General features: G+C 41.0%; 1 protein-coding gene and 1 long non-coding RNA gene across 2 annotated transcripts in view; one reads left to right on the forward strand and one right to left on the reverse strand.

The window, feature by feature from the left end:
* Positions 1 to 25,702, forward strand: part of LOC134679858 (zwei Ig domain protein zig-8-like) — a 645,620-nt gene that overhangs the window by 231,643 nt on the left and 388,275 nt on the right. The gene's annotated exons all lie outside the window — the stretch shown is intronic.
* Positions 2,218 to 25,702, reverse strand: part of LOC134679871 (uncharacterized) — a 29,240-nt gene continuing 5,755 nt past the window's right edge. Inside the window, exon 3 of the long non-coding RNA XR_010100404.1 lies at positions 2,218 to 2,273. This is a non-coding gene — a long non-coding RNA (uncharacterized LOC134679871). The remainder of the gene's footprint in view (positions 2,274 to 25,702) is intronic.

Genomic DNA, 25,702 nt, shown 5'->3' on the forward strand with positions numbered 1-25,702 from the left:
GCAACGTTAGTTCCAAAAATCCCCACCAGCCCTGCCTGAGGGCGACAGTATGTATGCGCAACGTTAGTTCTAAAATTCTCCTGCCAGAGGGCGACAGTATGTATGCGCAACGTTAGTTTCAAAACCATCCGCTATGAAATGAATAGATGTCTCCACTTTGTATGTGAGTTGTTGAATCGCTTAAATGAATAGATATCCCTAGTGGCGCCTTCGTCGGTGGACACCGCTAGTTAGTTCCAAAAATCCCCGCCAGGCCCGCCAGAGGGCGACAGTATGTATGCACAACGTTAGTTCCAAAAATCCCCGCTAGCCCCGCCTGAGGGCGACAGTATGTATGCGCAACGTTAGTTCTAAACTTTCCCCGCCAGAGGGCGACTGTATGTATGCGCAACGTTAGTTCTAAAACCATCCGCTATTATATGTATAGATGAGCAGCCGTCTGAGTATTTCTAAAAAAGTCCGCAGAGTCAGAGGGGGTTCATGGTAAGTTAATTAATCTTGGTCAAGCAAATCTAGTCAGTAGAAAAAGGCGGCAAATTTGAAAAATCGTGGGCTACCAACACTACGTTTGAATAGTTCGAAAATCGTGTGTCATTTATATCTTATCTGTGGAACTGTTTTGTTTACATTTCATCGCTGTTCGATGTACATTCCTGCCTTTTGTTCGTTTCCTAGGGTTACCATACTTTAGTTTGCTTTACATTGCTTCTGACATATCCGGCTTGACAGACTATCGATTCGCTTAACAATATAGATGTCGCTAGTGGCGCCTCGTCAGTGGACACCGCTAGTTAGTTCCAAAAACATCCGCTATGAAATTGCAAAAAGGCCCATCATGTTTGTTTTAAAATATGAGACATATATCGGCGTTTTTTGTTAATACCACGTCAGTGGCAAACAAGCAGACGACCCCGCCTGGCAGTAAGCAGTCACCGTAGCCTATGAACGCCTGCGAATTCTATAGTTTACACGGATGCACTTTTATTTGCGGTTGGTTTTGTCGCTTGTGCTTATCAAATATATGGAGTTTGTAGTTTACCAACCGTAAAGGGGTTTTTCTTTTATTATACCACATTGGTGGCAAATAAGCATACAGTCCGTCTGATGGTAAGTTGTTACCGTAGCCTTTGGACGCCTGCAACTCCAGGGTGGATACAAGCGCGCTGCCGACTGCCCAAAGATTCAATAACTTTGTTTTAAAATATGAGGCTTATATCGGCGTTTTTTTTAATACCACGTCAGTGGCAAACAAGCAGACGACCTCGCCTGACAGTAAGCAGTCACCGTAGCCCATGGACGCCTGCGAATTCAATAGTTTACACGGATGCACTTTTATTTGCGGTTGGTTTTGTCGCTTGTGCTTATCAAATGTATGGAGTTTGTAGTTTACCAACCGTAAAGGGGTTTTTCTTTTATTATACCACATTGGTGGCAAATAAGCATACAGTCCGTCTGATGGTAAGTTGTTACCGTAGCCTTTGGACGCCTGCAACTCCAGAGTGGATACAAGCGCGCTGCCGACTGCCCAAAGATTCAATAACTTTGTTTTAAAATATGAGGCTTATATCGGCGTTTTTTTTTTAATACCACGTCAGTGGCAAACAAGCAGACGACCTCGCCTGACAGTAAGCAGTCACCGTAGCCCATGGACGCCTGCGAATTCTATTGTTACCACGGATGCATTTTTATTTGCGGTTGGTTTTGTCGCTTGTGCTTATCAAATGTATGGAGTTTGTAGTTTACCGACCGCAAAAAGATCCAGATTTCTTTTTATATACTACGTCGGTGGCAAACAAGCATCCGGCTCACCTGATGGTAAGCAGCCACCGTAGCCTTTGGACGCTTGCAAGTTCAGACTTTTGAAACCTATACATCATCATCATCATCATTATTATCATTAGACCCTCAGGAAAACCTCGACAGGGGACACCTCCGGCCCCCCTGCTCATGTAGTATTTAGGGTTTCTAGCACACTTATTTACGGTTGATTTTGTCTCTTTTGGTTATCAAATGTAGTTTGTAGTTTGCAGACTGCAAAAAGGCCCAGTTTTTTTTTTTTTTTTAATAATACGTCGGTGGCAAACAAGCATCCGGCTCACATGATGGTAAGCAGTCAACGTAGCCTATGGATGCCTGCAACTTTAGAGTTGTTACATGCGCGTTGCCGACTGCAAAAAGGTTCAAAAGTTTTTTTCTTTTTTTATATACCACGTCGGTGGCAAACAAGCACACGGCCCGTCTGGTAGTGAGCAGTCACCGTAGCCTATGGACGCCTGCAATTTCGAGATGTTACATGCGCGTTGCCGATCGTTGAGATGTAGACCGTGACGTTTGAAAACAAAAAGTCGTATGTGACTGTAAACTTCCATTCACCGTAGAATTTGACAGATAGAGAGAGTTTGAATTAAGTATTGTAACCTTAGTCAGATAATGAAGCTTATTTGAAAGATTATTAACTCTAAGTACTAGAAATAAAGTAGATTTTACTAATGCTGTAATTCTGTAATGCGACATGGTCATGAAACTCATGCGATGTTGGGGGTATACTCTTCAATCTTTTCAATCGGAATGGTCAGAGGTCAGAGTTCAGAGGTCAGAAAGTCCGTGAGGGACAGAACATACGCAAAGTGAAGAAATTGAAAACACGTTTTAATATACCTGACAACATATCAAGCATAACCTACGTAACTTGGTCGGGTTATTTGTTACCTAACATAAACCATACTAAATTCACTGTGGGGAATTAAAAAAAAATGTGAGTGTGTGACAAGGACAAACAATAATAACGCTTTCTCTGCTACTCCTACTGAAAGATTACATAAGACTATCTCGTTTGGTCATTTCCCCCTCCCAGTCCCTCCCCCCACCAGTTCCAATTATAATATCATAAATGAGATCACAATACCTGCAACCTGTAACTGACGCATACGCTTTCTAAAATTAATTAAAAAATCAGAAAATAACAATGGAGTACGTCATTGAACTCGTTGCGAGGCTGTGGTTTAGTAACAAGGGGTTAGGGTACAATTATAAATGTGGAGATAGCGACGAAACAAATAATGCATTCATCTCATCAATCGAGGCGCTGGCACCTGACGTGGACATTTACAAGTGGGAGGCGGCCCGGATCGATCTCAAGAAGCTGATCAAAGAACTTCTGGAGGAGAGGAGCATCCTTCAGTTACACTCGGGATACCATGCGGAGGGGCTTTTGCTGGAGGTGCTAAGAAAACACAACATTAGATCATTCCTCTCCGTGCCTCTTAAACAGAAAACTTTAATCTGGAAAGACGCGGGGGTGTGGTTCGTAGAGGTGACCAACCCGAAAATCATCAAGAGAACTTATGTGTTTTTTGACTTCGAATAAGTGTACGTCTGTGTATGTCTGAAATAAAAAAATGTTTAAAAGTGAATGACTATTTATTTATTTACCAATCATTTAGGTATTTTATAATGTTCCCAATGCGAGTACAAAAAAAAATGCAAAAGCTGGTTTTTCAAAATTCGTTGTTAAGGGGCTCCTTGGCGCTAATGACATTCGATCTGAATCCTTTAGTTTTCTAATGTTTTTAAAGTGAGAACTTCTTTAGCGGCGTTGGGCACTTTCTGAGACAGCGATCACGTGATCGTAACGTTTAGATGGCCACTCAAATAGATGGCAATTAAATCAATAAAGAAAAACTCAATGACATTACATGAAAAAGGTTCTAATCTTGTACGGGTTGAAATACGAGGATCTCACAGTTACATTCAAACTTTATATCACTCAAATATAATTCAATAAAGCTACATCTTGATGAAATCGCTAATAAAAGTGAACTCTAGTAATGGTGAATAAAACTCAAAATATCATGATCAAATATATTTAGATGCGAGATCTGCAAGGTAACTTTACAATTTCTATTCGAATTTTAAAGAATTAACTGTATAAATTTGAATTTTAAACAAGCTCACTGACCAGCAATTTCGGACTAAAGTTTTTCAATAGAAAGGAGGATACATAGTGCTGCAGACATTTTGGCCTAGTCATTGAGTTTTCACTTCTGTCGGCACTCCCGGAGTGCAATCCGTTGTTTTTTTGTAGCTATAATAGCAACGACTTTTAGCAATATAGTATGCCATATTTACTTCAAAGTTCATTGTCTTCGAGATATTCGACATCAAGTTGAACAATTTTAGGCCAACAACCTGGTTTTCAGGCCATAGCTTTTGTGTTAATTATTTTAAAATTTACATCTCTGACCAGTTTTTAGAGTCGTCAAAGACAAACCCAAATATGCAGATTTCGTACATGTAAGATCCTTCACAGCAATCCAGCTACGAAAAAAGTGTTATTTTTAGACAATATTTAAAAAAATCATAAAAAAATAAGTATTCATTAGTTTCAAAATCCGGTAGACAAGAATGGAGATTAAAGATTGAAGAATCGGTAGCCATTTGTCTTATAATTCTATCTGAAGTGTAAATGTAGAAGTAACGGCTCAAACCTTGTCAAATATCGATGAAAACCGCGGGGAGCCCCTTAAGGTGAGGTTGTGTAGAGCAATGTTTCAGAGTTACTAAGCGTGTGTCATCATCGTCGTTAAAAATATATCAAGTTCGATTTCAAACAAAAACAAGACCTAACCTAATCAAAGCAAGTGCTATACCATCTACATATTATGCATAGTAGGTTCTGCCATCTTGTGGGTCCCATTGGAAGTATAAACGTCACATTTACGTCTCGCGCCAAAAATCAGATGGCTCCTATGCTGTATAGTTCATGCATGCTCCCTATTGTCAGTTCAGTACGGTGGCGCTTAAGCAATGTCAATGTGAAAACAAATCCGTTTAAAATTACAAGGAGGGATTTCATATCATCGCTAAGTAGGCGAAAGTGTGTCTGTCTGTCTGTTTGTCTGTTACCTCTTCACGCTTAAGCCGCTGAACCGATTTAGTTGAAATTTGGTATAGAGATAGTTCGAGTCCTGGGGAAAATCAGGGATATCATTCCTGAAGAGAGTGCAAAGGCGGGTGGAATTGAAAGGGTTAATGGCATTGCCTAATAATTGAAGTAAGCAATGAGCATATTGAATGATTGCTATTAGCATTATCCAGGCGCTATACCTACTTTAGCTGCTGTCACTAATTCCACGCAGAAGAAGTCGCGGGCAAAAGCTAGTATTTCAATATTTTCGCTAGGATTTTTTGATTGTTTAGTACAAAAATCAACTTTACTTAAATGTAATAAGGTTGACATCTGTTGCGGGGTAGCAGAACTTCTGTGATTGTAGCTCAACTATGCGGCGCTAGATGGGCTACTCGTATCTTCAAAAATAAAAATCGTAGATGCAATTTCGACATAATTTCCTTTACTGTAAAGTTCAAATTATTGTAATGGGCTAGGGCTCATAGGATAATCTCTTTCGAAATAAGAAAATATGGTCAATCATCCTTTAGATAGCGTTGCGTTTGTAGTAGTGTGCATGTTGACGACATAGGTTTCCAGACCGCAGGGAAGCATCATATATTTGTTAATGCCTGGAAGATTGAGGCCTGTCTGCCCATGCTGATGCTAGCTCTGAGCTTATTGAATTGCCTTTCTTGGAACTCTTCAACGTACTTTCGGTCATTGGTTCATTTGTCTTAGAGTTTGGTAAAATGACATTCGGTGTATATGTTCAGTGGGCATGCTAAGGGTTATATTTGCAAAAACCCAGGTGTTGAGTTTGGTTAATGCTTGAGAGCTCCATGTGCATTTGGCCTGTTTAGTGTCCATATTATGCAGACGCACTGCTTGCCACCATTTGAATATTGTCTTTAGAGCTCTTTGCATTAGGTTGGATATCGTGTGGAAGAAGAAGTTTTGGGTAGAAACGATGTTAGACTAATAATGGACTGACGGATATAGGCTGTCAGTAGTCCTTTTTCCCTGCTTTTGCTATGAAGTTTACCTTGACCCGAGTCCAATTATCTGGTACGATTCACCACGCGAAACTTGCTCTGAATATTATGGCCAGATGCAGATTGCTGTAAAAGCGCCGCTGATTTAAATCAAAAAGTTTGGTCTAAAGATGTTTCTTGCTATATTCCAGTCGATATTGCGTGCCACTGTGGATTCGAGGATTCCTATGGGCGCAAAGCTGTATTTATTACTGGTTGAGTATGAACCGGGGAAGTGGGTGTCTCTGACCAAGTTCCTCTTCCGTGTTCATAAATGTGCCATCTAGTGTTTAAGGAGACCGAGATAGTTGGTTGGTGTCTTGGAGAGTATTATGTAAGTTCATGCTCCTTTATGAGTTTGGGCAATATCAGGAGGCACCCCGTACGATTGCCCTGTCTAGACGGAACCTTCTCCATTATCTTATTTTTGCCTCCCATATTTGTTTATTATATTCAGTCAATGGTCTATGATACGCGTAGTACCATACCCATTCTGTTAACAATTAAAACAGATCAATTCCAAAACCTGTTCTGTTGTGATCTGTTCTGTTCTGTTGTGATCTGTTCTGTTCTATCTTGTTCTGTTCTGTTCTATCTTGTTCTGTTCTGTTCTATCTTTTTCTGTTCTAACCTGTTCTGTTGAGAGCTGTTCTGTTGTGATCTGTTCTGTTCTAACCTGATCTGTTATGATCTGTTCTGTTGCCGCGCGCACCCGAGTTGCATACATTGCCATTGTTAGTAGCTCGGTACCACTTACAGGGCTAGCGGGTCTTATTTGAAATGTTCTTTGTCTTATGGGCAGTTGTGTTAAAGTCTGTCACAACCCTACTGTGTTCTTATGCGGTGTCTGCATTAACGCATATATCAAGGGCGTCGGTTCACTGTTACTTTTTATACTGTGGTTCCGTCTAGACAGGGCAATCGTACGGGGTGCCTCCTGATATTGCCCAAACTCATAAAGGAGCATGAACTTACATAATACTCTCCAAGACACCAACCAACTATCTCTGTCTCCTTAAACACTAGATGGCACATTTATGAACACGGAAGAGGAACTTGGTCAGAGACACCCACTTCCCCGGTTCATACTCAACCAGTAATAAATACAGCTTTGCGCCCATAGGAATCCTCGAATCCACAGTGGCACGCAATATCGACTGGAATATAGCAAGAAACATCTTTAGACCAAACTTTTTGATTTAAATCAGCGGCGCTTTTACAGCAATCTGCATCTGGCCATAATATTCAGAGCAAGTTTCGCGTGGTGAATCGTACCAGATAATTGGACTCGGGTCAAGGTAAACTTCATAGCAAAAGCAGGGAAAAAGGACTACTGACAGCCTATATCCGTCAGTCCATTATTAGTCTAACATCGTTTCTACCCAAAACTTCTTCTTCCACACGATATCCAACCTAATGCAAAGAGCTCTAAAGACAATATTCAAATGGTGGCAAGCAGTGCGTCTGCATAATATGGACACTAAACAGGCCAAATGCACATGGAGCTCTCAAGCATTAACCAAACTCAACACCTGGGTTTTTGCAAATATAACCCTTAGCATGCCCACTGAACATATACACCGAATGTCATTTTACCAAACTCTAAGACAAATGAACCAATGACCGAAAGTACGTTGAAGAGTTCCAAGAAAGGCAATTCAATAAGCTCAGAGCTAGCATCAGCATGGGCAGACAGGCCTCAATCTTCCAGGCATTAACAAATATATGATGCTTCCCTGCGGTCTGGAAACCTATGTCGTCAACATGCACACTACTACAAACGCAACGCTATCTAAAGGATGATTGACCATATTTTCTTATTTCGAAAGAGATTATCCTATGAGCCCTAGCCCATTACAATAATTTGAACTTTACAGTAAAGGAAATTATGTCGAAATTGCATCTACGATTTTTATTTTTGAAGATACGAGTAGCCCATCTAGCGTCGCATAGTTGAGCTACAATCACAGAAGTTCTGCTACCCCGCAACAGATGTCAACCTTATTACATTTAAGTAAAGTTGATTTTTGTACTAAACAATCAAAAAATCCTAGCGAAAATATTGAAATACTAGCTTTTGCCCGCGACTTCTTCTGCGTGGAATTAGTGACAGCAGCTAAAGTAGGTATAGCGCCTGGATAATGCTAATAGCAATCATTCAATATGCTCATTGCTTACTTCAATTATTAGGCAATGCCATTAACCCTTTCAATTCCACCCGCCTTTGCACTCTCTTCAGGAATGATATCCCTGATTTTCCCCAGGACTCGAACTATCTCTATACCAAATTTCAACTAAATCGGTTCAGCGGCTTAAGCGTGAAGAGGTAACAGACAAACAGACAGACAGACACACTTTCGCCTACTTAGCGATGATATGAAATCCCTCCTTGTAATTTTAAACGGATTTGTTTTCACATTGACATTGCTTAAGCGCCACCGTACTGAACTGACAATAGGGAGCATGCATGAACTATACAGCATAGGAGCCATCTGATTTTTGGCGCGAGACGTAAATGTGACGTTTATACTTCCAATGGGACCCACAAGATGGCAGAACCTACTATGCATAATATGTAGATGGTATAGCACTTGCTTTGATTAGGTTAGGTCTTGTTTTTGTTTGAAATCGAACTTGATATATTTTTAACGACGATGATGACACACGCTTAGTAACTCTGAAACATTGCTCTACACAACCTCACCTTAAGGGGCTCCCCGCGGTTTTCATCGATATTTGACAAGGTTTGAGCCGTTACTTCTACATTTACACTTCAGATAGAATTATAAGACAAATGGCTACCGATTCTTCAATCTTTAATCTCCATTCTTGTCTACCGGATTTTGAAACTAATGAATACTTATTTTTTTATGATTTTTTTAAATATTGTCTAAAAATAACACTTTTTTCGTAGCTGGATTGCTGTGAAGGATCTTACATGTACGAAATCTGCATATTTGGGTTTGTCTTTGACGACTCTAAAAACTGGTCAGAGATGTAAATTTTAAAATAATTAACACAAAAGCTATGGCCTGAAAACCAGGTTGTTGGCCTAAAATTGTTCAACTTGATGTCGAATATCTCGAAGACAATGAACTTTGAAGTAAATATGGCATACTATATTGCTAAAAGTCGTTGCTATTATAGCTACAAAAAAACAACGGATTGCACTCCGGGAGTGCCGACAGAAGTGAAAACTCAATGACTAGGCCAAAATGTCTGCAGCACTATGTATCCTCCTTTCTATTGAAAAACTTTAGTCCGAAATTGCTGGTCAGTGAGCTTGTTTAAAATTCAAATTTATACAGTTAATTCTTTAAAATTCGAATAGAAATTGTAAAGTTACCTTGCAGATCTCGCATCTAAATATATTTGATCATGATATTTTGAGTTTTATTCACCATTACTAGAGTTCACTTTTATTAGCGATTTCATCAAGATGTAGCTTTATTGAATTATATTTGAGTGATATAAAGTTTGAATGTAACTGTGAGATCCTCGTATTTCAACCCGTACAAGATTAGAACCTTTTTCATGTAATGTCATTGAGTTTTTCTTTATTGATTTAATTGCCATCTATTTGAGTGGCCATCTAAACGTTACGATCACGTGATCGCTGTCTCAGAAAGTGCCCAACGCCGCTAAAGAAGTTCTCACTTTAAAAACATTAGAAAACTAAAGGATTCAGATCGAATGTCATTAGCGCCAAGGAGCCCCTTAACAACGAATTTTGAAAAACCAGCTTTTGCATTTTTTTTGTACTCGCATTGGGAACATTATAAAATACCTAAATGATTGGTAAATAAATAAATAGTCATTCACTTTTAAACATTTTTTTATTTCAGACATACACAGACGTACACTTATTCGAAGTCAAAAAACACATAAGTTCTCTTGATGATTTTCGGGTTGGTCACCTCTACGAACCACACCCCCGCGTCTTTCCAGATTAAAGTTTTCTGTTTAAGAGGCACGGAGAGGAATGATCTAATGTTGTGTTTTCTTAGCACCTCCAGCAAAAGCCCCTCCGCATGGTATCCCGAGTGTAACTGAAGGATGCTCCTCTCCTCCAGAAGTTCTTTGATCAGCTTCTTGAGATCGATCCGGGCCGCCTCCCACTTGTAAATGTCCACGTCAGGTGCCAGCGCCTCGATTGATGAGATGAATGCATTATTTGTTTCGTCGCTATCTCCACATTTATAATTGTACCCTAACCCCTTGTTACTAAACCACAGCCTCGCAACGAGTTCAATGACGTACTCCATTGTTATTTTCTGATTTTTTAATTAATTTTAGAAAGCGTATGCGTCAGTTACAGGTTGCAGGTATTGTGATCTCATTTATGATATTATAATTGGAATAGAATAGAATAGAATAGAATAAAACTTTATTTTATATAATTTAAGTTACAGAATTATGGCCCGCCAAGTGCAAGCAGTATTATTTTACATATATGTCTTAGGTATCAAAAAGATCTAATGTAAAGTAAATGGGGCTCAGTTCAGACATGAACTGGCTCACGCGAAAGCTATGTATACATTTAAATGACAGGGATACGAGGTGGGGCCATTCGCTTGGAGAGTGGTTTTCCTCTTTCGTGTCTACACACATAGTCAATTTCACCAGTACGCAGACCAGGCAACATAGGATTATGGTGGTTCGGCTTATCATATCTGTCCCCGGGTTGCGTAAGACCCGGAATTTGCTGATCCTTTAACTTACGGAGCATGTCTTCATGGAGGTCTCTAGCCCGTATGTACCATGGGTCTTCATCAAGCATCTCCCAAATGATTTGTGAACTCGTGTTACGCGGAAAATTAGCAGCTGTTTTCAATGCCATGCGGTATTGTCTCTCTAATTCAGTCAACCTAGATTTACTCACCCTAGGATAGAGTTGAACTATGCCATAATCTATTATTGGTAACAGAGTCGCTTTTATTACTTTTATTTTTGTCTCCAGCGAGACCTTACTATACCATCCTATAATTGGCGCCAGCATACCGCGAACCTGTTTAACCTTTTTAACTGTATTTTTTACATGTTCTTTCATGACTAATCTTTGGTCAAGGTGTACTCCAAGATATTTAATACTCGATTTGATTGGCAAGTTCTCATGTTGGAGGCGTATGGCCCGACTGTATTTTCGTTTGTTAGTAAACATGGCGCAGTCCGTTTTACTGACGTTGCACTTCAAACCCCATTCTTTATAATAGTTGATCACCGTTTTGGCAGCCCATGCTGCACGTCGCGATGCAGTATCTGGACGACAAGCTTCATTGAGAATACATAAATCATCAGCATACTGTGATAACGTTAAGCCAGCTATGTTATTCTTGGGTATATCGCTCACATATAGATTAAATAAGATTGGTCCCAGAATGGAGCCTTGTGGAACCCCATGCGGAACTGGTATTGTTCTTCCGTATAACGTGCGAAGTTTACCACGCACTTCTCGGCCTGAAAGGTAATTCTCAATTAATTTTATTACATTATTTGCCATTCCAGCCTCAAACAGTTTCTTACTTAGTCCCGCGTGATTAATCGAATCAAACGCTTTACTAAGATCAGTCGAAACCATGGCTATGCTGTTTCCCTGAGCCAGAGCGTCGGTAATGACTTTGCCAGTTCGTAAGATTTGGGTACCCGTTCCTTTATTTTTTGTGAAACCATGTTGATATTCTGGAACGAGTTCTAATCGATTAACTTCAGACAGAATTCGCCTGTACATGATCCTCTCGCAAAGTTTACCCATGATACTTAGTAACGTAATCGGACGATACGAAGCAGCCTCGGTATGGGACTTGCCCGGTTTATGCAGAAAAATACAGTCACCTAGCTTCCATCTCTTTGGATAATAGCCCGTGTGTAAAGTATAGTTTATAATGCATGCCAAGCCGTTATGGTACGCTGGACCAGCAAGTTTCAATGCATCTGCCCTTAATTGATCAGGACCTGGCGCTTTCTTGTTTTTGAAGAGGCGAAGAGCTCGTACTACCTCCTCCACGTCAGTACGCGGTAGTGGTTGGTATGGTGTAAATATTTCAGAGTTTTTGTGATCATTATCTATATTCGCTTCCTTAACAACTGCTGTATCGACCAACGTGTTAACTGTATCTTCTTCTGTCAACATTCCTGGCAGGTCAGGAAGACGCTGTGGCTTAGCTTTGAGTGAACGTTGAATTTTCCACATTTTAGAGAAGTTATCAACGGGGCTTTCAATGACGGTATTCCATTGAAGCTCTCGATATTCTTGTAGTGCTCTTTTCAGAATGTTTTTAGCAGTATTGTATATACGACGCAAAATATGTCCTGGCGGTGCATTTTTTGCTTTTAGTTTACTGCGGTTGCGATGTAGTATCATATACTGGATGTTCATCGGTAGTTCTTCTTTCCGGTTTGTTTCTCGCAGAGGTGCCATTTCATCTAATGCCCCAGTCAGTATTTCTTCCATTTTATTGACATATGAGTCAGCTTCAGCATCAGTACTTGGTTCTGGAAGCGGCAGATTAGCTTCAATAATGCTTTGAAATTTGATTCGGGACTCTTTAGATTCAGTAATATTCCGCATGGTTCGTCTAAGTTGGATATGTTCGTACGTTTCTATGTCTACCTCTAATTGCCATGGATAATGATCCGATGAGATAGAATCAAGCTGTTTAGTTCGATAAGTTAATTCCATAGCCTCCTGTGTAACAAGTGCAACATCGAGTATTCCGTCTCCTCGGTGACATGGACGCGATGGTAAGTTGGTATGGACTAACTTTGCTTCTCTATTGTTAATGGCATGCCGTACTAAGTTGCCAGCCCCCTGTGTTTGAGTATGTCCAAGTTCCTGCATCCTTAAATTCAAATCTCCAACATTAATTGAAGTAGTGTTATCTTCCAGTAATGCTTCCCAATCTGGTCGGATTTGATTAAAGCGTAGATGTGGATTATACAGACCACGTATAATTATACCGCCATTTAATGTTTCCAACCTAATGGCCACACCCTCTATACACCTGTCTACGTCTTCCACTCCTGGGATTACTGTAGTAAGATTCCAGCGAAGACCTTGTTTTATATACATAGCCGTAACAAGATGAGCTGCCCTGGCATCATAGATCTTATTGAAACCCAGTATATTATATTTGCTTTTAGTGAAGTCAATTTTACACTCATTTAATATTATAATATCCGGTTTATGTTTTAGCGCCAACTGTTTAAGTTCAATATGTTTGTTTCGAAGGCCTTGAATATTACAGTGCACAATTCTCAAGCACTGTTTTCTTTTTCGAAGCACGTTGGGCAACTTATCCATTAATGAGTTCCAACACAAAATCAAGAATCGTTTCTGCGGGATATCCCTTTGCTTGTAAACTCTTCATGAGATCTTTAGCCTTGGAGAGTAAATCAGATGAAGTATTGACTTTACTTTCTTCCTTTTCGCCAGATTTACTCATGGTATCAGGGTTGTTTGTTATTCCTGCTGTGACTGCTACGTAACTAGCGCCATTCTTTATAACCTTAGAATTGTTTACATAATCACGTTTACGTGGTTGCTGTTTCGTCTGTTGGATATTTTTAGCGAATGCCTGACGCCTGTCCTTTTGTTTTTGGACTTCTAGCTGAAACAATGGGCATTTTGCTTGTCTAGCTGTATGCCCGATTTCGTGACAGTTATAGCAAACATGCCAAACTTCTCCATTTTCTTGTTGTTCTATAGACTCTGGTTGTTGAGGTCTACGGCAGTGAGATTGTACATGGCCAAATTGCCAGCACCTTTTGCACTGAGTTACCGCTGTATCTCGAACTTTATATTTTTCTAATGTTGCCCGTTGACATAAGATATACTTTATGTCTCGGGCCACCCTCATGTCAGTCTCCCCGGGAAAAATGAGGATTAAAGTCGAATTTTTCATAACAATTACTCTTTCTAATTTAAGGCCGTATCTTGTAAGAATATCTGCTTTGATCTCATCCTCTGTATAGCCATCTGCATGGATGCCCTTGGCTACAAGTTTCTTTGCTGGGCGGCGATCGTCCTTGCAGCCGTGCGAGTAATAATTATATTTAATTGGGTTTTCCTGCAGCTTAGAGTCTATCGCCTGATATGCTTCTCTGTTTTTCGGAAAATACGTAATTTTCTTACTCCTTGGGTCTGCTCGTATTTCACAGTTGGTACTTCGAGCCATTTCATTCGCTGACTTCCACTCATTCTTGTCAGTGATCCAGTCCTCATATTCACACACAAAGGGAGGGTAACGTTTCGTGCTTTTTTCCTTATCAGTAGTCTGAACAGGCTCAGTCATTTTCGGTGGAGCTGCGGTAGGCACATTGTTACTCCACGGATCATCTTTAGGTAGGTTAGTTACAGGACTAGCCAGAGGTAACATACAAGGTTTTCGAACACGGCGTCGCTTGACCGCTCCATTATCACTCAAGACTGAGATAGTATCGTCTAATTCATAATCGTGTTCATCTTCCGTCAACGGCAGTATAGAGAAAGGGTTACTCGTTTCTAAATTAGCCTTCGGTATAGTGCTCAATCCAGTATTTTTATAAGTCTTTGATTGCGTTTTGTTTTTGTGCGCAATCCTATTGCTAGGCAGTATAGCATCCTTTGTTGCCATATTGGTTTCCATGGTTACCGTCTTAGTAATACCTCTAGAATCATTATATTTTTTCAGATTTTCTTCAGATAATTTCTGTTTTGCATTTTTAACTCTAGCTGATGATGTCCATGGTCCCTCGACTAGATTTTTCGTCATAGGTTTTATGCTGTCGCATCTGAATTCGACGCGGCTCAGTTTTTTACAATAGGTACATGTTATTCTCTCGCGAATAATGAATTCATTTTGTGGAATTACTTGCACAAATAGTGGTCCTGAGCACTCACACAGAGGACCCTTGCCTTGTTTAAGTTTATTTATATTGGTTAGGTAGTGTACATACCTAGTTTTCAATACTACGGAGCCGTCCGAGGTTCTTTCCAATTCGCTATGAATAAATATTTTCACAGCACTAACTTGTCCACATACACATTTGTGGTTTTTACACATAGATTGATCGCCAATCCAGTCATAAAAGTTTGATTCTTCAGATGAATTATCACAATAGTAGCACTGCACTACGTCTTGTCCATTTTTGGCACTTATTGGGGCACTGTTTGCCTCAATTCTTTTCATAGGTGGCTTATCGCCCGCTTTACAATCCTTATCGACCTCCATCTTACACTTTTAACAAAAATCTCGCACAGAACCGCAACAATACGCGGCACACGCGATGCACATAGACCTGGCGCTGCCTCACGCAGCCCCGCACGCAGCGGGGCATCAATTGAGTAGCAGCCTCGTATACGCACGTGCGTTCGCCTCGACTGTCAGTGCGCGACTTATAATTGGAACTGGTGGGGGGAGGGACTGGGAGGGGGAAATGACCAAACGAGATAGTCTTATGTAATCTTTCAGTAGGAGTAGCAGAGAAAGCGTTATTATTGTTTGTCCTTGTCACACACTCACATTTTTTTTTAATTCCCCACAGTGAATTTAGTATGGTTTATGTTAGGTAACAAATAACCCGACCAAGTTACGTAGGTTATGCTTGATATGTTGTCAGGTATATTAAAACGTGTTTTCAATTTCTTCACTTTGCGTATGTTCTGTCCCTCACGGACTTTCTGACCTCTGAACTCTGACCTCTGACCATTCCGATTGAAAAGATTGAAGAGTATACCCCCAACATCGCATGAGTTTCATGACCATGTCGCATTACAGAATTACAGCATTAGTAAAATCTACTTTATTTCTAGTACTTAGAGTTAATAATCTTTCAAATAAGCTTCATTATCTGACTAAGGTTACAATACTTAATTCAAACTCTCTCTATCTGTCAAATTCTACGGTGAATGGAAGTTTACAGTCACATACGACTTTTTGTTTTCAAACGTCACGGTCTACATCTCAACGATCGGCAACGCGCATGTAACATCTCGAAATTGCAGGCGTCCATAGGCTACGGTGACTGCTCACTACCAGACGGGCCGTGTGCTTGTTTGCCACCGACGTGGTATATAAAAAAAGAAAAAAACTTATTGAACCTTTTTGCAGTCGGCAACGCGCATGTAACAACTCTAAAGTTGCAGGCATCCATAGGCTACGTTGACTGCTTACCATCATGTGAGCCGGATGCTTGTTTGCCACCGACGTATTATTAAAAAAAAAAAAAAAAACTGGGCCTTTTTGCAGTCTGCAAACTACAAACTACATTTGATAACCAAAAGAGACAAAATCAACCGTAAATAAGTGTGCTAGAAACCCTAAATACTACATGAGCAGGGGGGCCGGAGGTGTCCCCTGTCGAGGTTTTCCTGAGGGTCTAATGATAATAATGATGATGATGATGATGTATAGGTTTCAAAAGTCTGAACTTGCAAGCGTCCAAAGGCTACGGTGGCTGCTTACCATCAGGTGAGCCGGATGCTTGTTTGCCACCGACGTAGTATATAAAAAGAAATCTGGATCTTTTTGCGGTCGGTAAACTACAAACTCCATACATTTGATAAGCACAAGCGACAAAACCAACCGCAAATAAAAATGCATCCGTGGTAACAATAGAATTCGCAGGCGTCCATGGGCTACGGTGACTGCTTACTGTCAGGCGAGGTCGTCTGCTTGTTTGCCACTGACGTGGTATTAAAAAAAAACGCCGATATAAGCCTCATATTTTAAAACAAAGTTATTGAATCTTTGGGCAGTCGGCAGCGCGCTTGTATCCACCCTGGAGTTGCAGGCGTCCAAAGGCTACGGTAACAACTTACCATCAGACGGACTGTATGCTTATTTGCCACCAATGTGGTATAATAAAAGAAAAACCCCTTTACGGTTGGTAAACTACAAACTCCATACATTTGATAAGCACAAGCGACAAAACCAACCGCAAATAAAAGTGCATCCGTGTAAACTATTGAATTCGCAGGCGTCCATGGGCTACGGTGACTGCTTACTGTCAGGCGAGGTCGTCTGCTTGTTTGCCACTGACGTGGTATTAAAAAAAACGCCGATATAAGCCTCATATTTTAAAACAAAGTTATTGAATCTTTGGGCAGTCGGCAGCGCGCTTGTATCCACCCTGGAGTTGCAGGCGTCCAAAGGCTACGGTAACAACTTACCATCAGACGGACTGTATGCTTATTTGCCACCAATGTGGTATAATAAAAGAAAAACCCCTTTACGGTTGGTAAACTACAAACTCCATACATTTGATAAGCACACGCGACAAAACCAACCGCAAATAAAAGTGCATCCGTGTAAACTATAGAATTCGCAGGCGTTCATAGGCTACGGTGACTGCTTACTGCCAGGCGGGGTCGTCTGCTTGTTTGCCACTGACGTGGTATTAACAAAAAACGCCGATATATGTCTCATATTTTAAAACAAACATGATGGGCCTTTTTGCAATTTCATAGCGGATGTTTTTGGAACTAACTAGCGGTGTCCACTGACGAGGCGCCACTAGCGACATCTATATTGTTAAGCGAATCGATAGTCTGTCAAGCCGGATATGTCAGAAGCAATGTAAAGCAAACTAAAGTATGGTAACCCTAGGAAACGAACAAAAGGCAGGAATGTACATCGAACAGCGATGAAATGTAAACAAAACAGTTCCACAGATAAGATATAAATGACACACGATTTTCGAACTATTCAAACGTAGTGTTGGTAGCCCACGATTTTTCAAATTTGCCGCCTTTTTCTACTGACTAGATTTGCTTGACCAAGATTAATTAACTTACCATGAACCCCCTCTGACTCTGCGGACTTTTTTAGAAATACTCAGACGGCTGCTCATCTATACATATAATAGCGGATGGTTTTAGAACTAACGTTGCGCATACATACAGTCGCCCTCTGGCGGGGAAAGTTTAGAACTAACGTTGCGCATACATACTGTCGCCCTCAGGCGGGGCTAGCGGGGATTTTTGGAACTAACGTTGTGCATACATACTGTCGCCCTCTGGCGGGCCTGGCGGGGATTTTTGGAACTAACTAGCGGTGTCCACCGACGAAGGCGCCACTAGGGATATCTATTCATTTAAGCGATTCAACAACTCACATACAAAGTGGAGACATCTATTCATTTCATAGCGGATGGTTTTGAAACTAACGTTGCGCATACATACTGTCGCCCTCTGGCAGGAGAATTTTAGAACTAACGTTGCGCATACATACTGTCGCCCTCAGGCAGGGCTGGTGGGGATTTTTGGAACTAACGTTGCGCATACATACTGTCGCCCTCTGGCGGGGGCTTTTTAGAACTAACCTTGCGCATACATACTGTCGCCCTCCAGCGGGGCTGGCGGAAATTTTAGGAACTAACGTTGCGCATACATACTGTCGCCCCCAGGCAGGGCTGGTGGGGATTTTAGGAACTAACGTTGCGCATACATACTGTCGCCCCCAGGCGGGGCTGGTGGGGATTTTTAGAACTAACGTTGCGCATACATACTGTCGCCCCCAGGCAGGGCTGGCGGATAATTTTGGAACTAACGTTACGCATACATACTGTCGCCCTCAGGCAGGGCTGGCGGGGATTTTTGGAACTAACGTTGTGCATACATACTGTCGCCCCCAGGCAGGGCTGGTGGGGATTTTTAGAACTAACCTTGCGCATACATACTGTCGCCCCCAGGCAGGGCTGGCGGGGATTTTTGGAACTAACGTTGCGCATACATACTGTCGCCCCCAGGCAGGGCTGGTGGGGATTTTTAGAACTAACCTTGCGCATACATACTGTCGCCCCCAGGCAGGGCTGGTGGGGATTTTTGGAACTAACGTTACGCATACACAGTGGCGCCTCTAGCGGGGAGTAGGGTGAACTAACCAGTGGCGCCATCTAGCGGCGACCTTTGGAACTAACGTTGCGCATACACAGTGGCGCCATCTAGCGGGGAGTAGGGTGAACTAAATTGTCACTACCTTGCGCATACATACTGTCGCCCTCTGGCGGAAAAGTTTTGGTCTCGGAGCGGCATAAACACACTACTAACGGAGATGTTCGAAATGTCCCGCTTCACAACTCTCTCAATAATGATAAGGAACTTGAAGTGTAATTGGAAAATATTGTACGAGCGATAACGAGGGTCGTTAGTGACGTACATGTTACGAGTGTTCGTATATGAATATTGGAGTCATATAAACATATGAGTACATATATACATTTATTAAATTTGTCTACAAAGTAAATTCTGAACGTCACACTTATTGACGCGATATCACAAGTAAGAGTGACATTCCATTTCCAACTGCAGCTGCAATACTGTTCATTTTACTATGGAAACGCGTCGCTGTCATTGTCAATTTCCATAGAAAATGAACAGTATTGCAGCTGCAGTTGGAAATGGAATGTCACTTTAAAGACTGCATACGCCATGCCCCTCGTTAAATTTAAATAAATAATAAAATTGCACTCTGTAATTAAAAGATAAGGAAATCAAGGAGGCGGCCCTGGATAGAGCTACGAGTATGTGTGAGTCAAATGGAGAGAGCTATAATCAGACCGTAAAAAGCCTGCAGCGATTTTGATAGCCAACGCAGTGCAAGTGTCATTTTAAACGTCAAAGTTCTATGAAATTTTGACGTATACTTAACACTTACACTGCGTGGGCTATTAAATCCGCTGCAGACTTTGTTTGGTGCGACTCTACACCGACAAGAGTCTAACTCTTAAATTTACTACGACGAATTAAAGGATAAATTAAAGTTTTTTTTAATCGTGTCAAAACTTACGCCTCGCTTCATTTTGTGGTTGTACCTATTAAAAATACTAGCTGTATGTATTTTAACATGCTTAATTATTAGAGTAAAAAACGAGTTTATTTCTTAAATTTTTTAACTGAGTAGTTTCGGAGATAAAGGGGGGGAATGGTCGGACAGACAGACGAGTGATCCTATAAGGGTTCTGTAAAAAAGTACGACAACTAAATATAATGTTTCAAATATGATTATCATGTCAGTGTATGTACGTTCGAATATACGGTATGTATATTCAATTACACAAACGGGTCTACCGCGATATAATTTCATTGTTTTTACCTTTAATTCCGACGTTTCAGCTGAGTTGCACCAGCTGTGGTCACGGAAAGACTGACGTCCCAACAAATGTCAACGGAGATATTAATAAAACAACACTAAACTACCCGAAATTAGTTTATAAAAATGTTCGGGGTAGACAAAGAAATTGCAGCTACCCGTTAAAGTTTAATGTTTATTGTCCACGGCACGACACGTAACACTCACAGTATCCGTACACTAGTCCGAAGATATATCTGCTGGTTTCAAATATAATATGTGTACAAAACGCGAGAGTTTAAAGTGTTATATACGGTATGTAGTCAAATTCGATTGGTAAGATTTCACAGAAACTGATGCCCCAATAGATCCTGTACCGACAGCGCCCGCTCGTTAGCGCTTGCCGATTGATCCGGTTACTAATTGCAAGCACTCTTGACCTGGGTTCTGTCTAATAAATCCCGAGATCTTCGAATGTATTGGTGAGGTTTGATGTGTATTTGTATGCGGTGGCCCGACACGCTTTACTAAGGAAATCGATTGAAAATTGATTCAACTTGCAAACGTCACTTATTTGTTGTTGTAGATGTCGGCGGCCGATCGTAAGATCAGGCAGATCGTAATGTTCCTGTGTAATGTTTTAACGATTGTCATATTAATCCAATATATAAGTAGGATAGGTTCGTTAGGTTGCTTCAGATGCCTGAAGGGCAAATTGACCAGAAATAGGAGCCCCGCGTAGCGGGGCTCCGTCGACGCAGGGAACGTGCCAAAGATTTTCACGTTTCATGATATGCCTAGGAATTTCACGATATGCCTGATTTTACGATAGGCCGCCGGCATAGACACGTTTTTAGTTTTTGGACAAATAATAAATTGGCGTACCAGATCCCATAGACAATATGCCAATCGCCAACGCTAGGTAGCGAACAAAACGCAACTGTCACTGTCGCACTAATTTGGAAGAGTGATAGAGACACAAAGCGATTCGATGGCGAAGCGCGAGCGATCGTTACCTTGGCTAGGCCGCCTGGGCCGCCTAGCAGCTAGCTAGCGGGAGAATATTATTTTTATATATATTTAAAAAAAGTTTTCATTTAAAGAATATCAGTCTGATTTACTCAGCGCAATAATTTTGATAGCTATAATCAGACAGTTGACATTTTCACAGATGATGTATAATTTCTGCATTAACAGCAAATATTTTTACCCCCTTATTCATAAACGTTTACTAAAGTTGACAAGCCGATAATAATCGTTAGTCCCTTTCCGACGTATTGGTATGATGGAAAGGGACAAACGATGCTTGTTAACTTTAGCAAACGTTTATGAATAAGGGGGTTAGTATTTGTAGTACGGATCCCTCAGTGGCCGAGTCCGACTCGCACTTGTTTTGTTAAAGCTTACAACAAACTAAAAATTCAAAAACATAATGTCAGCGGTCCCGAGCACGCACATCCATCTCGCTCACGCTTACGCTCAGTGAGAGTGAGAGAACACGAACCTACGGGACCTTAAAGCAAATTCTTTCTCGTTAATTAAAGATAAATCTCACCAATAAACCTTCCAAATAAACAGCCTCAAAATGCAAATGAGGGATGAAGATACCTGGGGGACTCAACAAGTCCATATAATGGTGGATTCAGCGCAAGTCACGTAGGACTGGGATACCAGGATACCACCTATAATCAAAGTAAGGATGGAGTTAAAGGGTGAGCGAGTAGCGGAATACTGAAATACGGCTCGATTCGGAAAATGACTTAGATTTCTACTAGACTTTAACAAGTTACGATATGCATAATTTAAAGATATTTGTAAGATAGATATGTCAAATTTGACGTGTCCGCGATTCTGGAGGTCCTCTTGAACGATTTCGACAAGTTATGACTTAGGTATCCAAGTCACATCTAGTCGATATCTACTGTAGATCTAGTTGATCTCTAAATCGTCTCTATATCTTGTGATTATCTCGAAATCCGTAGACGAACTAAAGTCACCGACATAGCCCACCGGATTAGCAAGCTGAAGTGGCAATGGGCAGGCAACATTGCGCGCAGAGAAGATGGCCGATGGGGTCGAAAAGTGCTCGAGTGGAGACCACGGACTAGCAAGCGCAGCGTAGGACGTCCACCCACAAGATGGACGGACGACCTTGTTAAGGCCGCCGGAAGACGCTGGACGCGGGTCGCTTCCAACCGGTACGAATGGAGGTCCAAGGGGATTTAGGAGGTATATCAAATTTCATCGAAATCGTTAAAACCGTTTCCTAGATCCCCAAAATATAATTATATAAATATAAATTAAATAAATGTATATACATTGCTCGATATTATATAGCATGAAGATACTAAAACAGTCACTTTTGGCACTGACAGACCAATCCAATACCAAATCCATACCTATCGTACTCAAAAATATCTGAACACGCGCTCTAAACGCCTTGAAAATAGCGTGTTCAGATATTTGTGATCACCTTGGCCGCTCTGATATATCTGATGGTGACTGTTCGTCGAGTACGAGTTCAGTTTTCAAATCCGCCCGTCCATCAAAGGCGTGTCCTTACCCAACGCAGGCCACGTTATAAATGGGCCGCCTATCACGCCATCTAACAGGTCCATTTGAAAACTCCTGGACGGTCCAACAAAAGAATGGTTCTTATCTCCAAAGCTAATGCAGGAATGTTTGTGAAATTAAAACCATTTGAATTTAAGGGTCAAAGTGGCCGAGTAAGGGTTAAATGAAGGGTTTTTAGGAATGCGTAGGTCGAACAGGGTTCCCTTATAAATATAAACAGTTTCGTTGTGTCTGCTTAGACTCTGTAATTAAAGAAGCTTATCATAAAGTTATACCCTATTCATAAAACTTTACGGGCCTGATTTAGTTAAATTATGTTTTATCCCTTTCTTACAAATACATAAGTCAAAATGACAGACAAAGACAAACGATTATTAGCTAATTGAGGTTTGTAGCGTGTTTATGAATAAGGGGGATAGACTGTAAAGGCTAATACAGTTGGACTGCAACCGTCTCCAATGGACTCAAACGCAACGTCAGCGTGCAGTTTCCATACAAGTTGAAGTCGAGTTGCAGTCCCAGTCGTCTCTACCGTCCCTAATTGCCACACTATTTGGCATATAATTTACATTTTCATGGCCCAAGGATTTTTGCTTGCATCCTATATAATGCATTTAAGGATGACTCACGCTGGAACGGCCCGGGCCTTGGTCTTGTGGACATTACTTAATATACTTATAAGTATATATTTTTTTCAGGTAAGCAAAGAAGTTCTCTTCAAATGCAAAACTCTGCAAACATGCAGGCGCTTCAAATGTAAGTATTCGTTTATTTTTAGGATTAGACAGCCAAGCGGATCCGTGGCAAACAGCAGGGGGGATGATTATTTTAAAGGAACCCACTGATTAACAGTCCGCCGGACGGTATCGGCCTGTCAGTTAGAACAAAATTTTGACAGTTTCGAACAACTGACAGGTCGATACCGTCCGGCGGACTGTTAATCAGTGGGCCCCTTAAGGCTAGTTCATTCAAACAGATGGTCCTTCCAACTAAACTTTAACGATAGGGTAACGGTGTCATTATTTTGTCAGTGAACCGCCTTTTTCTAAAGCCCTTGGCCGGAAAACATCACGTCCCTAGTAATTGGGGACCCTGTAAAGAGCCCTTTAAAGGGCCACCCTACAGACATGTATCTAAATAGGCCACGCAAATGTTTCTATTTTGTCCCTGCTTTTCGCCAATGAGCTTTATCTATAGAATTTAGGCATATAATATTTGTAAATATATGTGTTTTTTTATTTGACCTATTTTATATGTTAAAAAGCTAACTTAAGTATTTTTGTTATATTTATTATTTGTCATTTATTTGACTACGGCGTGGAGTAAAAAAATTGCAAATCATAAAAAAATATTGTTCATAATAATATTCACATAAAAGTCGTAAAATAATATTAATATGCAGGTACTATTATTTTAGCAACGGTTCGCATCATTTACGTCAGCAAAGCTCTACAAGGTGCCCACTCAAAACACGGTAAAAGATCTCTTCAACACCATTCAATGTAGGTACTTTGGTAGGTATAAGACAGTGTTTCTTAACCTGTGGTCCGCGAGTATCTGTACGGGGGTCCGCCGCAGTCTCACCTATTCTTACCGGTCTGAAGTATATTGCTGATTTTTTTATTAAGGGGTCCTTGGACTTGTGCTTTATTTCCTAGGGGTCCGTGGATACAAAAAGGTTAAGAACCGCTGACCTAACGCTGCATAAGCACATTAAGGTACTAAACCATCGCTCTGTCGCTTTTTGTGAAGTACAGATAATACATTCGCAGTACATGAGGAGTCTATTTAAATAGGTATATGTCTGTAAACCACCTCTACCGCGCCGGCGCGTTAATTCATCCCCATTAGCGCTGAAAGGGTGGATCACAATACTAAACAAGTATGAGTATAGAATGGGAAAAAAAGGGACTCATATTATGTATTCACAGCGCAAAACTTTTTTCTTAAATATAAATTCATTGGGTAATCAAATCAAATATTATTTATTTTTTGGACAACGAATGCCTATAGAGTTGGACCAAGATAAGTCTGCAAGGATTTGGATAGCACACGCAGTGCGAGTGTTATTTTAAACAAACTTCTCTGAAATTATGACGTATATATAAATAACACTTGCACTGCGTGTGCTATCCAAATCGTTGTAGGCTTATCTTGGTATAACTCTAGATACATGTAACTACATGTATGTACAAGTTATACCTTAGAGAGACTAACATACATCACAATCATGTCGGCGACATGAGTGACATCGCCAGGACAACGCCTCCCTGTCACACTTATGTACGAATTTACAAGTACGACAGAGAGGCAACACGTCGAACGTGGTTGGCGGCAGGCCCTCAGCTAGTGCCGCAACAGTAATATACAGTTGCAGTTGCCATCGGAATGTCACCTTTACGCAGTTCACATTTGATGCGTATCAGTACAACGCTCCGTTGTGCGAGCGGGACATTGCTATAAACGTGCATAACGCTGTCTCGCTTACACTACTGCTATTTGGTAACTACGTAACAGTCAACAAAAATAAGCTTCAGAAAACCGCGAAACACAATAAAAAATAACCCACACAGAACCAAAAAGCCATAAAAGTCAAATAAATTGTAGGTGCATATTCAATAGAGGCGTCCCAGTTACAAACAAATAGCGAATGTATTTACTGCGTAACACAGTCGTATTTCACTTGCAGTTGAACACAGTGCAGTGCGGTTAGTGATGTGGGGGTCGGGAATGAACAGCTAGAGATAGAAACATTCTGAGAATGTAACCTATGCTGGCCGATGGGGTCGAAAAGTGATCGAGGGGAGACCACGGACTAGCAAGCGCAGCGTAGGTCGTCCACCCACAAGATGGACAGACGACCTTGTTAAGGCCGCCGGAAGACGCTGGATGCGGGTCGCTTCCAACCGGTACGAATGGAGGGTCCAAGAGGCCTATGTTCAGCAGTGGACGTCTTATGGCTGAAATGATGATGATGATGACGATGAACCTATGCTAACTGGAATATTCTTGTTAAATAGAGGACAATTTGAACGTATATTTTGACATCAAAATTATGTCATTTAGTTATCATTCACGCGTGTATTTCTCTCGTACTTTCGGTATATTATAGACGTGAGTGGCGTATGGGTGAATTGGAACGAAATGAATGAATTACC

The sequence above is a fragment of the Cydia fagiglandana genome, chromosome 3 (assembly GCF_963556715.1).
Source record: "Cydia fagiglandana chromosome 3, ilCydFagi1.1, whole genome shotgun sequence".
NCBI lineage: Eukaryota > Metazoa > Arthropoda > Insecta > Lepidoptera > Tortricidae > Cydia > Cydia fagiglandana.